The following is a 14,509-nucleotide window of genomic DNA, read 5'->3' as shown; positions in this document are numbered from 1 at the left end:
CTTCCCTTAGATAATTGGCTCTTGATTTCCTCTGTTTCCCTAGATGGTTTGCTTTTCTCATAGGTTTAAGTGTCTGTATCTGGTTGGCTTTGCTCTGTCTAACATTTTTGTTGGGTTTAATTCCACATACCTTGTGTGGCTTTGGCCCATATAAATGTTGTGCTAGCTGCATTGGGGCTGCTGGTCTTTGAGATAAGAATCTACTAGCAGTCCTCCGGCTCTCCAATAAAGACTCACCCTTTGGCTTCTTAAGTGGTGGCTTCTCTGTTTCTCACGACTAAGTTTCCTTACAACAAAGGAAAAACAATGGGATGGGAAGAAATCAGAATCTTTGCATTCCTGACAGCAATGTAAAATGGTGCACCATTATGGCAAAACAGTATGGAGGTTCCTCAGAAATTAAAACTAGAATTACCATATGCTCAGCAATACCAATTCTAGGTCTATAATTGGAAGAGGGAATCTTGAAAAGATATTTGCATAGCTGTATTCACTGTAACATTCTCAATAACCAACAGGCCACCTAAATGTCCATGAATGGAAAAACAAAATATGATATATAAATACAATGGAATACCATTGAAAGAGAGGTAACTTCTGATGTGTACTACACAGATGAACCTTAAAGACAGCATGTAAAGTGAAAAAAAAAAAAAAGCAGTCATGAAAAGGAAATAAACAAGCCAGGTACTGGTGGCAGCGCTTGCCTGTAATCCTAGCTACTAAGGAGGATCACAGTTCAAAGCTAGCCTGGGCAGTAAAGTTTGTGAGACTCTTATCTCCAATTAACCACAAAGCAAAATTGCAAGTGGAGCTGTGGCTCTAAGTGGTAGAGCAAGCAAGAAAGCTCAGGAATGGTGCCCAAATTCAAGCCCCACGACCAAATAAGACAAGAAAAAAGAAGCACACCATGATTCTATTAACACCAGACACCTGAAGTGTTTATAGTCATAGAAACAGGAGAATGGGGAATGCCAGGTGTAGAAAAAAAAGGGAAAGGAGGAACTTGTTGCTCAGTGGAGGTAGTCTCTTGTTTTTGCAAGATGGAAAATTCTAGAGATCTGAGGCACAACCATGTGTATGTGCTTAACTACATAATTAAAAATGATTAGGCTGGTAATTCTGGTTATGTATTTTACCACAATTTTTAAATGTACAGCCCTCTCCCCCTCAAAAAAAAACAATAACCAGCTTAAATTGCAAGAACACTGGAGGCCCACCAGAATGACCAAAAGGAAAAAGAGATCCATTTGTGGCTGAAAGTTTTTCCTTCAGCTGTGCAGGCTCACTCACACCTGCAAAGGGGAGGAGGCTATAAAGGTGAAATCACTCAGCCTGCTCTCAGTTGACAGAGGTCAAAATGGAGGCCTATCAGGGCAAAAAGATGGGTGCCTGAAGTCCGGTGATAGGGTTAGTGACAGAACCAGACCTAGGACAGAAACTTCAGAACTTCCCTTACCCACCTTCTGGCCAGGGCCTGCAGAAAGGGGGCTGGTCGGGCTCTGAGTAGATCCTCAGTCCTCAGCTAGCAGAGGACAAAAGCCTGGGTTCTAGGGTCTGAGTCAAGGTGGAGAAAAAACTCCCTGCACTTTGCCAGCTGGGATTGTGCAAGGCTGCATGCAACCCTGTCTGTTTGTCTGTCCTAGTCTTAATTGTAAGCAGGTTGAAACCTCTATTTGGGTGTCCGAAATAAGTTAAAAAGTGCCCACAATCTCGGAATAGTCTTGTAACCCTTAGGGCCAAAATGTAAAGACTTTTAGTCTCTAGGGCTGATTTAGAAAGGGAAACTTTCCAGCTCTTTTGACCTTGGCCAAGGTCGTTCGATTCCTCACTAGGCCAGTTCACTCAATGGGGGGAAGAGCTCTACTTTAGGCTCTGGGAACCAAAAAGAAAGAGGCAGGTAGAGAGGGGCAGCCTTCAGTCGGGTGCTGCTCTCTATCCAGACTGGAGCCGCTGGGTCCGGGTGAAGGGCGGGAAGCGTGGGGCTGAGCCGGGGGGGGGGGGGGGGGGGGCGGGGGCATCCGCTCTCCGTTCAGCCGGATCTGGGTCCTAAACGTGAATTGCCGCGTCCCGCCCAGGGTCTGCGCGCCCAGCCTTATTCCGGGCCTCCCTCTCCCTCCCACATTCCCAACTCCCAAGGACAACTTGTCGCTTCCCGAAGCCGGGTTCAGCTTCCGTCCCCCCGACTCTGCTTCCTCCCTGCTTCTTTTGTCTGTGCATCCGATCGTCTGGGAACCTCTCTCTCTCTCTCTCTCTCTCTCCTTCCTTCCCTCCCTCCTTCCTTCCTTCCTCTGGGCCATCTCCGCGCCGTTCCTCCCTGGCCCCGGCCTTTCAGAAGCGCACTAGGCCACCCCTGGGAGCCACCACGCCACGCGGGGCCCGGACGGTTCCCTGAGGCGGTGGGGTGGGGCAGGTGAGATTGGCGGGAGGCTGGACCCGGAGGAAGGAGGCACCGGTGCCAATCGCCTCCCGGGCCCTGTTGCGCCCCCCACTCCCCGGCGCCGGGGCGGGAGGGGGGGGGCAGGACGCCGTCGGCGCCACCGCACCAGACACAGACACGACCCCCAGAGGCCTCACAGGGGCGGGGACTGGGACGGCGGCTTGGGGCCCCGTCTCGCCCTTCGCCCTGGGCGACATCACCTCGGTCCCCAGACACCCCGGGATCCCGCCGCCTGGGAAGACGCGTGGAGGACGGCGCGATTCCGAGAGGTAGGTGAGGCGCTTCCGCCCTTCCTCCAGCCTCTGGGGGGCCGCGATCACGCGGGTCAGATTGGCGTGAAAACCTCCCCCCAGGCTGGCGGCTCCGTGGCCCCAGCCTGAAGGACTGCCTGTGGCTGCCCGGCTGCCCGCTTAACCTTGAGCTCCAGACGGATCTAGGTTCCCTGGTGGGGCCCCGGGGAGCGCGGAGCCGCCTTGGCCTCTCCACGCGCTCCCGCCCCACTCTCCTCCCTGCATAGGTGGCTGGGCGTAAGTGACCAGGGGATCGTCTCCCCGCTTCCCCCCAGAGCCCGGGGGCGCACCGCCCAGCCCCAAGCCCTCCTCTGCCAGCTCAAAACCCTGCACAACAAGGGTTGGTAGCATGATAGCCAAAGGCGCTCTGTCCCCAGCGGCTTGAATGTGCAGATTGAGTGGAAAGGGAAAACGGCCATTCTTTCCCAATAAAAATTAGAAAATTATATCTGAAGCTGTGAGTTTAGGTGGGAATCTCTAAGTCCCTGAGATTCAGAATCCGCTTTCTAGCGGATACCTGGAAGGGGTGGGAGAAGAATGATTGCCTGGAGAGTCTGTTTTGCCTTCGGGGATTGTAAAGTGACCTGGATTTCCTTCCCCTTGATTGTGGATTACGTTGGGGATGGGGCTGGAGTGGGGGGCTGCCTAGGACGGCGTGCATTTGACTCTAAGAATAACCAGGCGCCGCCATCTTACTTGAAACTCACAAAAACACTGCACGTGCATTTTTCTAGAGGGGCCTGTTGTTTGTTCAAGTGGTCAGAAAGCAGGAAAAGGATAGAAGTCTGTGGGAACTGGCTGGTGGGCCAATACAAAAATTATTCTTTGCAAGGACAGGCAAAGAAGGAAACATAAAGATGTTTGTCCCTTGTAGGGGTTCCCAACTGCCATGGGACTCGGTGAGGCATTGGCTAAACATGTGGAAAGATGGAGGATTCTTGCAAACCTGCAAAAGAGATGTGCTACCGAGTGTGCTATTCTCACTAATGAGGGTAGTGGGCGGGAAATTTATATGTTCGCCACCACCTTTCCCAAAGTAGGACAGTTCATAGAATAGCTTGCACATCCCACAGATTGTATGCCGCAATATACTGCACAGGGTGCACTTTCCAGAGGAAGTAGAAGCACAGGGACTTATTTCGTGGAGAAAGGCTTCCCTGATGGAAAGTTAACTGTTTCTCAACATTCTTTGCCTGGCCCTTTGAGAAAAGGGAGGCTGGGGTTTTCTTGATCTTCCCAACAAATCCCCCTTGGGCAGGTGTTCCATCCCCTTCCCCTAATCCAGAGCCCACTCAGCATCCAAACAGGGTGTTAGAGAAAACTCCCAAAACCCTTATTAAAAAAAAAAAAAACACCTCACTCTACCACACTAATTCTAAAGACCCAAGACAACCCTTCCTCATCTAGTACACGTTCCCATCTACCATACCTTGTCCAAGGCACTGACCACACCACCAGGCAGTAACCTGGTGGTCTGGGAACTTAGTTTCCAATTCAGCCTGACTCCAACGTCTGCCCTTCTGAATTAGTTGATACTGGGCTAGAGAGAGTTTGATCATTTTAATTTATTGAAATCCTCTCCCTCATTTTCCCTCCCACATTTCTTCGCTTAACTCCCAGATTTTCTTCTCTCCAACATAGAACTTTCCCAAGCAGGAAAGTCCGTGAGACTCATCTCCAATTAACCACCAAAAAGGCAAAAGTGGAACTGTGGCTTAAGTGGAAGAGCTCCAGACTTGAGCAAAAAAGCTTAGAGACAGTGTTCAGGCCCCAGTACTGGCACAAAGAGGGGGGGGGAGAGAGGGGCTAATCATTGAGAACTTGCTGCAATTTTTAAAAAACAAGAGGAAAAAAAACCCAGGAAACTTCTGTAGTTGTTCAGGTAGCCAGATACACAGCTGGCCTATAGTTTGACTAGGGGAGCCAGATTTACAAAGGAGTCAGGAAGAGAAGGAGTTGCAGCAAGGCTTGACCCTGAGTGGAGGGCAGGCTGGGTTCTAGCCTTTCCATTGAGGAAACCTCACGCTAGAGTTGAAATCAAGGACTGGAGACCCAAGTCCCTATCCTGCCCGCTGCTCCAAATGCCCTAGAATCTACCCTGAGCCAAAAAACCAGTAACATTTGAAAGAGCCACTGGGTGCCTTAGGTGCTGGTAGCTCATCCCTATAATACTAGTTACTCAAGAGGCTGAGTAATGAGGATCATGGTTTGAAGCCAGCCTAGGCAGGAAAGTCAGTGAGACTCTTTATCTCCAATTAACCAGCAAAATGTTGGAAATGCAGGTGTGCCTCAAGTGGAAGAACACTAGCCTTGAGTGAAAAGCTAAGGGAGTGTACCTAGGCCAAGAGTTCAAGTCCCAGTACTGTCATGTGCATGTGGTAGAAGCAGGGTGAAGGAATCAATCCTGAACATATCCAAAAATTTTAATCTGCTTGAACACAGATTTATCCTGAAAGCAGTAGGAAACATGAATCTTTCTAACTGCCTTGCAGATTTTCCAGCCAGGTTGGCCACATGAGGTCAGCTTGAATTTCAGAGCTTGAAGGTTCCGAACCCCACGTCTAGGATGCCAGACAGCGGGGCTGGCACAATTCCCCTCCTTTCCCCTTGCTTTCTCGCGCTCCTAGGGTTTCTGGCTTTCTTATAGAACCCACAATACAGAGAGAGATTTCTTAAAATTCCGCAATCTCAGAGAGTTTCTGAATCCTTGAACCTTGAGTTCAGACCTTCTCTTTGGACAGATTAGAGACACTTGTGTCTGATCAGTGAACTGTCTTGGTTTGTGACCAATTTTTTTTTTCCCTTTAGCTAAAATCTCCATGCTAACTAGGTCAGCCTTCACCTTTTAAAACACCCAGGTGGCACTAGGTTTTCCCTTCCCCTGCCAGTAAATCAGAGTAAAAAAAAGCACTCAGGGCTTAAAAGTTGAGCCTGAAACTCAAATGCCTTTATATCTGGGAAAGATGCCAAGTACCATCTCAGCCCATTTTTTCCATTCCTACCTTTCCCTTCTTTTTCTTGGAAGAACTGTCTTTACTTTTGCTGGGATAATTAAAGCCAAAGCAACCCCCCTGTCTGTGACCCGCCTTGCCCCCTTCCGCTGCTGAGTAACTTGTCTTGGCCCTCTTTTGACTACTGTTCAAGTTTGAATCTTCCGCTGGAGTGGAGGGCCAGGCCTAAGGCCGAAACAACCTGGCGAGTCAGTAATCATAGAGACCAAACAAACCGTGGCACGGGCTCCCAAGCCTTCCAAGAAAGCTAGTCCCAGAGCGGCCCCCAGGGCAGCCCCTGCGGTGCTGGCCAGATTCTTGCAGACTCTTGTGGAGTTAGAAACTAAAGCCAGTTACCATTTTAAAACAGTAAAAGAGGAGAGGCTCCCAATGTGTTACTCTTTCAACCACCTACCTCTTGCAGTATGTTCACTCCTCGGTTTGGGGCTCCAACCAGAGAGAGAATGTGAACCCCATACCCTTCTCCTTCCTGGGAGCCAAAGGGTCCCCTTCTTGCTGTTTTCGATTCTTGGGGACCACGGCGGTGCAACCAGATCTCTGGGAGATGGAAGAATCTAGAAATCGCGATGAGGGGCTGGAGGCATCCCTGCTGGGTGTAGATTCCTTGCACAGGTCTTGGTGGCACCAAGTGCCCGGCTGGGGCGCCGCACCTTCTCCTTGAGGCGGAGTGTGGCTCTTCGGTGCAATAGCAGACCGGCTTCTCCAGTACCCTCCTGGGCTGCAGGTTCTCGAGGTGGCCAAACCCGCGCGCGCGCTCGTGCAGCTAAGGGAGAAAGATCTGGGCGCTTTGGGGTTCTGCTCGGCCCCTGAAACCCCGGGCTGACAGCGCAGCACAGACATACATCACGGGGTGGAATCCTGAAGCCCGTGAGCGCCTAGATCGGAGCCACAGCACCTGGGTAGTTGGAGACTTGCAGAGGGATCAGAAGAGTCTGGAATCTGGCTCTTGGGGGGGCTAAGGGAGGGCGCACTGCAACGCCAAGGGCCTGCAGACGCCACCAGCTCCGCGGCGATCAGGGATGGGGAGAGACGACCTTGGTGAGAGACGACCTTGGTGAGCCAGGGGCTAGATGCCTCGCTGGGCTCCCTCCCCACTACCCAGCGACTTCTAGGTTTTTCTGTGCAGAAAGGGAGTGGGTCTCAGCACTCCAGAATACTTCTGGCTGCCCCTAAGGAACAGTTCGTGCGCTCCCTCCCGGCTGCCTACACCTGCGCTACTGCCCCGCTGTGCCACTTTCTCCCACCAGGAACAAATGATCTAGCGGGAAACCCCTCAAGGTCGCTGGCAGAGGGGGGCACTTCCACCCCCAGGAGCCGGTCAATTAATCAGAGAATATTAAGGCCTCGGAGGAGTTGCAATGGGGCGGTTTTGTAGGAGGGGGCGCCAAGGAGGTTATGAATCTCTGAGGAAAAATGGGAAGCTGCACCCTTCTCAGCAACCGGGTTTGAGCCAGTCCACCTGCTTACCCAGCTCCAGCTCTCTTCCTGCCCAGCCATGTCCATTCTTTGTCATCCTCCATTTCCTAGGGCCGTTAGGGGCCCCTTTTCGTTGTACCTACTCCTGTATTTATTCCTATCCAACTGTCTCTTGCATCCTTTTCGCGGGGGGCCACATCTGGGGCCCCTAGAGTTCAAAGGTTGTGGGGAAGAGGGCTCCAATCTGAGCTCTCAGACACAGCTCCTTAAGTTTGGCTGTGGGAAGTGGAGCTTCCCCTGGGAGAATTATACCCTCTTCAAGGGAAGGGCATTTTTGAGTGGAGTAAAGTTCCTGAAACTTTCCATGTAGACCTGATCAGAACAAGATGGCAAATGGCAGGAGAAGGCCTCTTCTTTCTCCTTGGTGGAAAAAGAAAAACTTGTTTAGCAGTACTGGGGTTTGAACTTGATGTTTTGTACTTACTTGCTAGGCAAGCTGTCTACCACTTGGAACTGCTCAGAACCCTTTGTATTAGAGTCAGAGACCTGGCATACTCCCTAGTGGTAAATGGGCTCTAGGCTGGAAGTGCTATCTTGTCAGACACCCAAGGGCCCTTCACTTCCTTCTCTGATTTACAGTTTGGTTGCTTGAATGTGGTTGGTAGATTAAAGGTTCTTCACATTTTGAGACTCGCCCATTAATGTTTTAAAATTTGATGAAAGGTGATACAAGTACTCACCAAATCCCACCGTTCCTGAAAGTTTGAGAACTTTGATTTGGGTTGATCAAAGTATCCAGTATCCACAACATGCAGCAAACAATGATGGTTAGTTTAGGTAAGTCTTGATTCCCTCCCCCACCTCTTCGGTTGATGTGTCTGTTTGATGGATTACTCTTAGCCTTGCAAAACACCCAGGCAGCTAGGCAGCAGTCATTCACACCTGTAATCCTGGCTACTCAGGAGGCTGAGATCTGAGGATCATAATTTAAAGCCAAGCCTATCAGGAAAGACTCTTACCTCCAGTTAACCACCAAAAAGCTGGAAATGCTCTACCCAAGTGGTAGAGCACTGATCTTGAGGAACAAAAGCTCAGGGATAGTACCCAAGCCCTGAGTTCAAGCCCTGGAACCCACACACAAATAAATTTCTTCTCCCCACCACTTCCTGCAGGGCCTAGTATTCTGAGACAAGCCCCTAGATAATGTCTTGAGCCAAGAAAACTGGGCAACAGAATGTTTGTGTGTGTGTGTGTGTGTGTGTGTGTGTGTGTGTGTGTCCCTTATTGATAATTCCTACTCAGTTTCTTCAGAGACCATTATTAAGATTTAAACCAACATTAGAGGCTGGGGAATACCCAATACCATTCTAAAAGAAAAAGGCTTTGTTCCAAAACATTGTTATAATCTTGTTTATAAGAGCTGAAGAACAGACAGCCCCTGAGCATTCCCGGAGAATTGCTAACTTTCCTCTGCTTTATGTTTGTGGGTTATTTCCTGCCTACTTCCCTTTCTTCCTTTCTGTGCAGGTACTAAGGCTTGAATTCAAGGCCTGGGTACTGTCCCTTAGTTTTTTGTTTAAGGCTGGTGTTTTATCACTTGAGCCTCAGCTGCACTTCCAGCTTTTTGGTGGTTAATTGGAAATGTGTCTCACAAACTTTCCTGCTGGGGCTCCCTTTGAACCAGGATCCTCAGATCTCAGTCACCGGAGTAGCTAGGATTCCAGCATTAGCCACCAGTGCTGGTTGGGTTCCAACTTTCTTTTTCTAAGACTATGATTATGCCCAACAAACTAGGGAATTGGAAATTCGTTTATTGCACCTTCACCCCCACCCCCACATAACTATAAACCCAAGCCCTCTTAGCTGTTCTCCATTATTTACACATTTCTAAGAAGTGTGACTTGAAGCAAGTAAGGCCATGTCTGCCCCTCTTTGAGCTAGCACAAAACCACATACTAACCCAGCACTTCTGGTCTGTCACTAGAAGTCAATGGTTGGTTAATAGTATTCAAACCCCTGCCTGAGAATAAAAAGAAAAAAATGAACAATTTTCTGCTTGGGACAGCTTAAACTGAATAATCCAGGCTGTGAAAACTTGACCTAAATGCTTTTAATCAGAGCAGAAGAAATATATGCCCATTTGCTCACTACTTGGCTAATTAAAGAAAGCTAATTGGTGTTTGCAGGAACTTCCTACTGAGGGTCAGAAGCCTCCAGTCATCTTTTTGCCCCTCCTTGCTCTCCTGCACCCCACCCCTCCCCCTACAGGGTTGTCTCCACTGTGGAGTTGGCCTCTTTCTGACAATGGGAGTGGGAATGCTCCCCACCCCCTGGCTCTGTCTTTGTACCAGAACTTTGGCCCTGAAAAGGAAAAGCTTCCATTGGCCAGAAGTTCTTGCCCAGCAGGCTTGTCCCCCTTCTAGTGTCCCTGGACTTGTTTCTAGGAGCCAAGACCTCTTACTGGTTAGAACTCCAAGTTAGAACTGCCACCTGGCGGGGTGTGGCTTCCGCTGGAATCCCAGAGCTCAGCCCAGTACTCCATACTCAGGAGGTGCTTTATAAATGTTTGTCGAGTAAGGAATAAAGAAAAGTTCCCATCAAACAGTGGTATGTGATTTGTCTGAAGACTTTCCTGAGCTGTTGTGTGGAGAGCTCCAGGAAATGGACAAGACCTAATTTTTCTCAAGCATTTCTCATAGGCTCTGTTTTATTCCAGCTTTCGAACACCCTATTTCTTTCTATTGTGTGTGCTGGTACGGTACGACGGTTTGAACTCAGGGCCTGAGCTCGATCCCTGTGCTCTTTTTTGCTAATGGTTAGTGTTCTAGTACCACCTGAGCCACAGCTCCACTTCTGACTCTTTTTGTGGTTACTTGGACGTAAGAGTCTCACAGACTATTTATTTATTTACTTATTTATTTTTGCCCAGGCTGGCTTCAAACAAAGATCTTCAGATCTCAGCCTCTTAAGTAGCTGGGATTACAGGTGTGCACCACTGGCTCCAGTTTCTATTCATTTGCTAAGGCAAGATTCTGCTCACCCTAGAAAAAGGAAGTGGCCCCCCAAGAAGTCAAATGGATATATGTCACCACTCCTTAGACCTTTCCCCCAAGAGATCTAGGCTGAAGGGAGTTTGAACCTGAAATGAGTCAGATAATTACCCCAATTCTCTGTTCATTATTGAAGAGATAGTTACAGGCCAAGGGGTTCAAGGGGCCTCACTTTATGGACATTGCTCTAAGTTAAAAGAATACATTACACACACACAGGCAGAGGCTCACACCCTGCAACCTAGACTGTTCTCTGAGAACAAAGCAGACTTCCTCCTCACCCTCCCCTTCCTTCTCCTCCTCCTCCCTCTCCTCTTTGTTATTAATAGTTACTGGTGTTTCTTGCTAAATCCTAAGTACCTAGTATTTTCATCCTTAGGAAGTAAGACATCTAGCTTTTGCACAGTGCAGACACTTACTTTGGGGCGTGAAGGGGGTGTGCGCGTGCACAAGGGGGTGTGCGCGCGCACGCGCTTGCGCGAAATAAGGTTGATATGATACTGGCAGATCTGAATGTTGAAGGATATAATGGGATGGAAATAAAATGGAAAGTGAGAAGATCTTAAAGTTTTGAAATAATAGAATGTTTGGAGAGAAGAGAGAGTTTCCCCTGCCCTAAAGTGAACAAAGAAGCAAGGCAATTATCTGGCTGATTCGGGGACCCAAATGCTTTCCCTTGAAATGGGCGGATAATGAGGCCGACAGTATGTTCGCAGTTGAATTCGCCTGATGTTCCCCCACATCCTCCCCCCCCCCCCCCACTTTGCAGGATCCATTGGGCAATCACAGTGAGACTCACAGAGCAGGCCCATTGCACACTCACACACAGGAATGCTCACACACACACACACACACACACACACACACACACACACACACACAAACCTGACTCAATTCTGCCTCCAGAGTCTTTTATGACTCAGCCTTGGGAATGAAAATAGGGTTTGGAGCGAAATAATGTGCCCGAGGCCGGGTGGGGCGCAGCTGCTCCAGATGTGCATTCGGTAATTAGGCACGGTGATTGCTGATGCCCGGCTGGGAAATGTGTGTCTCCTGGGACCAAAGAACTCGGCAGACACCGAGCCAGTCTGCCCCAGGCTGCCCTTTGTTACCTGCTCCCCCTCCCCCCAGCCCTCATGATTTCAGTCCCCTCCCAGCCCTACTGAGGAATCTCTGACCCTCTGTCCAAGGAATAACTTCCACAGAGGGCTCCACTCTGAGCAGTAGACTGGGCAAGGAAAATGTCTCAATTCACACTAACAGGGAAAAGGGTCCCCACTAAAACCCTCCCTTATCTCTTTGTACCTGTGTTGGGGTTTGAACCCTTAGGTTCATGCTGTATCACTGGGGGTTTTCCTCTTCAAGGCTTGTGCTTTACCACGTGTGCCACGTCTCCCCTTCTGGCTTTTTGCTGGTTAATTGGACATAAGAATCTCCTGTATTTCTCAGATCTCTTAAGTAGCTAGCATAATAGACATGAGCCATAAACACCTAGCAAAGCCTCTCTGTCTCTGACTCTCCCCCTCGTGCTCCCAACTAAGACTAGGAGAGAGGCCCTGATCTAATCAAGGACAGTGACTGGCCTTAACTACCCCTGGTTTGGGGTTTATGAAGCAGTCTTGTATCCATCACAGATACAACTTCACAGCAACTCTGTCCAATATGTCATTTCCTCCTGGCCTTTCAGAGACTAAGATATGAGGCCAGGACCACACAGCTCAGAAGGTTATAAACTGACCATTTCCAGGAAGAGAGGGGACTGGATGTGCCTTTCTTCCTTCCTTCCTTCTTTCTTCCTTCCTTTCTTTCTCTTTTTTTCCCCTTCCTTCCATCTTTCTACTTTTCCTTATTTTATGGCCCTAGGAATTGAACTCTGGACCTCACTAGTGGCTAGTGGCTCTATCACTTGAACCACACCTCCAGCCCTTTTTGTGTTGGTTATTTTCTCTAGATAGGGTCTAGCTTTATGGCTTTGTGCTGGGGCTGGGTGGCTTCAATTGTTTGTGTTTCTGCTGCTCTAAATCTGAAATTCAAAAAAAAAGAAAAAAAAACCAAACTTCCAACAAAGACAGCCTTTACAGGTTGTCTATCTGGAAATGAATTTTGCTCACAAGAAATACTTTTGAAGCCGGTGCCAATGGCTCAAGCCTGTAATCCTAGCTACTCAGCAGGCTGAGATCTGAGGATCACAGTTTGAAGCCAGCTGGGGCTGGAAAGTAGGTGAGACTCTTATCTCCAATAAACTACTGAGAAAAAGCCACAAGTGGTGCAGTGGCTCATGTGGTAGAGCACTAACTAGCCTTGAGCACACAGAGGCTAAAAGACAGCACCCAGGCCCTGAGTTCAAGCCATAGGACTGGCCAAAAAGAGAAAGAAAAAAGAAAGACCTGCTTGTTGTGGTCAGACAGTTGTAGCACTTTGGGGGTGAGAACATTCGATTGGGAATAAAAGGCACATCATCCTCTAGCCCTGCTTCATCACTTTTATTTAATAGCTACTCTCTGGCTAAAGGCTTAACTTCTTCAGATTTCAGTGTCATCTTCTGTAAATTAGGGTAGGAGCTCAGAGATGGGGGCACTGCTCTCTAGCTGGCAGCAGAGGAGATCAAAGGAGGTTGGGGCTGCCCCCTCCCCACCCCTCTCCCATCTCTAGGGTTAGGGGTGGAGATGGGGTGGGGGGAGAGCAGTCTTAGCTGACTGCTCCTTTCCCAGCCCGCACTCGGTTAATCTCGTTTCTCTTGCTTGGCAGAGGGCGCTAAAGGCGATGCGCGGCCGCTGGGAGCCAGCTCCAGGCCAAACTCAGTGGTCTGCAAGAACCTGTCCCAGCACCCCGGCTCAGGACTCAGAACCGCGGGAGGATTTTTGTGCCGCTGGGACTCAACGCTAGGGCGCCGCCTATTGGTCAGTCACCACCTCGGCCTCACTCGCCAGCAGCAGCAATACAACTACTTCCCCCGACCCCAGCCAGAAATGCAAAACCAAACCAAATTCCAGTGTGGCTCAAGAACTTTGCCTCTGGAACTGCTGATTTCTCTCCACCTTACAATGAATCCTAGGAAGGGGAAGGGCCCAGTGAGTCTCCGAAATATTCTTGCGGCACTCGCTAAATGGAAGAAGGTCTCGATTTTGGTTTCTTTCCGTATCTTGTGTTCTGAGTCAGTGTGTTTACAAGGCCTCCTCTCACCCCTTGGAAATCAGGCGCCCTCCACTTTTAAGGATGTGCTTTAGATTCAAAGGTGGGGGGAGGAAGACAGCAGGAAGAAGTTACCCCCCCCCCCATGCTACAATCTGATCATCACTTTTCTGAATAATCGAGATCGATATGCTTTTGGAAGAGTATCTGGAAAACCCTTTAGGGGGTGAAAAGAACATTAACTTTTATTCATTGAATGACCACATGCTCAGCTAGTGTTTGAGCAGTTGTCAGATGGTACTGGCTGATACTGGTACCTGTCCTGTCCATGGAAGTCCTGTGCATTTATTTGAAAGCTAGCTGGTTTTTTTTTTGGGGGGGGGAGGCAGGGGCTAGGTGACTTGAAAGGGACAGCTAGCATCTGCAAAAGATTGCTATTTCCTTTGGCTCCCTGCAGTATTTTAAAGCTGAGATCAGCAGCTTTGAGCTCTGGGGATGGGACCACAAAGCCCCTCAAAATGCAAATACAAGTGTATTGCATTGGTGTAAGAATCGGCTGTAGGATGGGGGTCAGTACCCTCACCTCCCCCTGTGACAGGAACCCTAGGCCTACCCCTACAAGTGATAGAAAATAGTTCTGAATAGGCTAGAAACTAATAGCCTCTCTGTCCTGCCCTCCTATCCTCTTCCCATGTCTCCCAGGGGCAAATGCTACCAGAAGGGGTAAGGACTAAGGGTTCATGCTTGCTTGGCAGGTGCTTTACCACCGAGCCATGCCTCCACACGCCCCTCCCTAATACATGCAGCATTTTAAACATGTAGCAAAGAGCAAAATGGGGTGCCTAATGGGGCAAGCACTGGAGGAACTTTCCCATGCAAATCCTAGAATGGGAATGTTAGAAGTAAGGTATTTCCTGTCCTCCAGTTGTTAATGAGCTCCCCCTAGTTTCCCTCTTGGTGCCAAAAACCCCTCACTCCCAGGGCCCTCCAGGACTGTTAGCACATCATTGCTCTTATCTAACCAAGCTGGGCAGGATGGAGCTGCTGGCAGCAGGGTAAAACCTTTCAGAAAAATTTAAAATGATGGAACACAACTTGGTGTTTTGTGAGGCCATTCTGTGTTTTTATCTATTTAAGGAAAGAAAAGGTCCCCAGTGGAGCTTTGGCAGC

Source organism: Dipodomys spectabilis, unplaced genomic scaffold (genome assembly GCF_019054845.1).
Source record: "Dipodomys spectabilis isolate Male_0828 unplaced genomic scaffold, ASM1905484v1 ptg000018l, whole genome shotgun sequence".
NCBI lineage: Eukaryota > Metazoa > Chordata > Mammalia > Rodentia > Heteromyidae > Dipodomys > Dipodomys spectabilis.
This window is presented reverse-complemented; position numbering follows the sequence as displayed.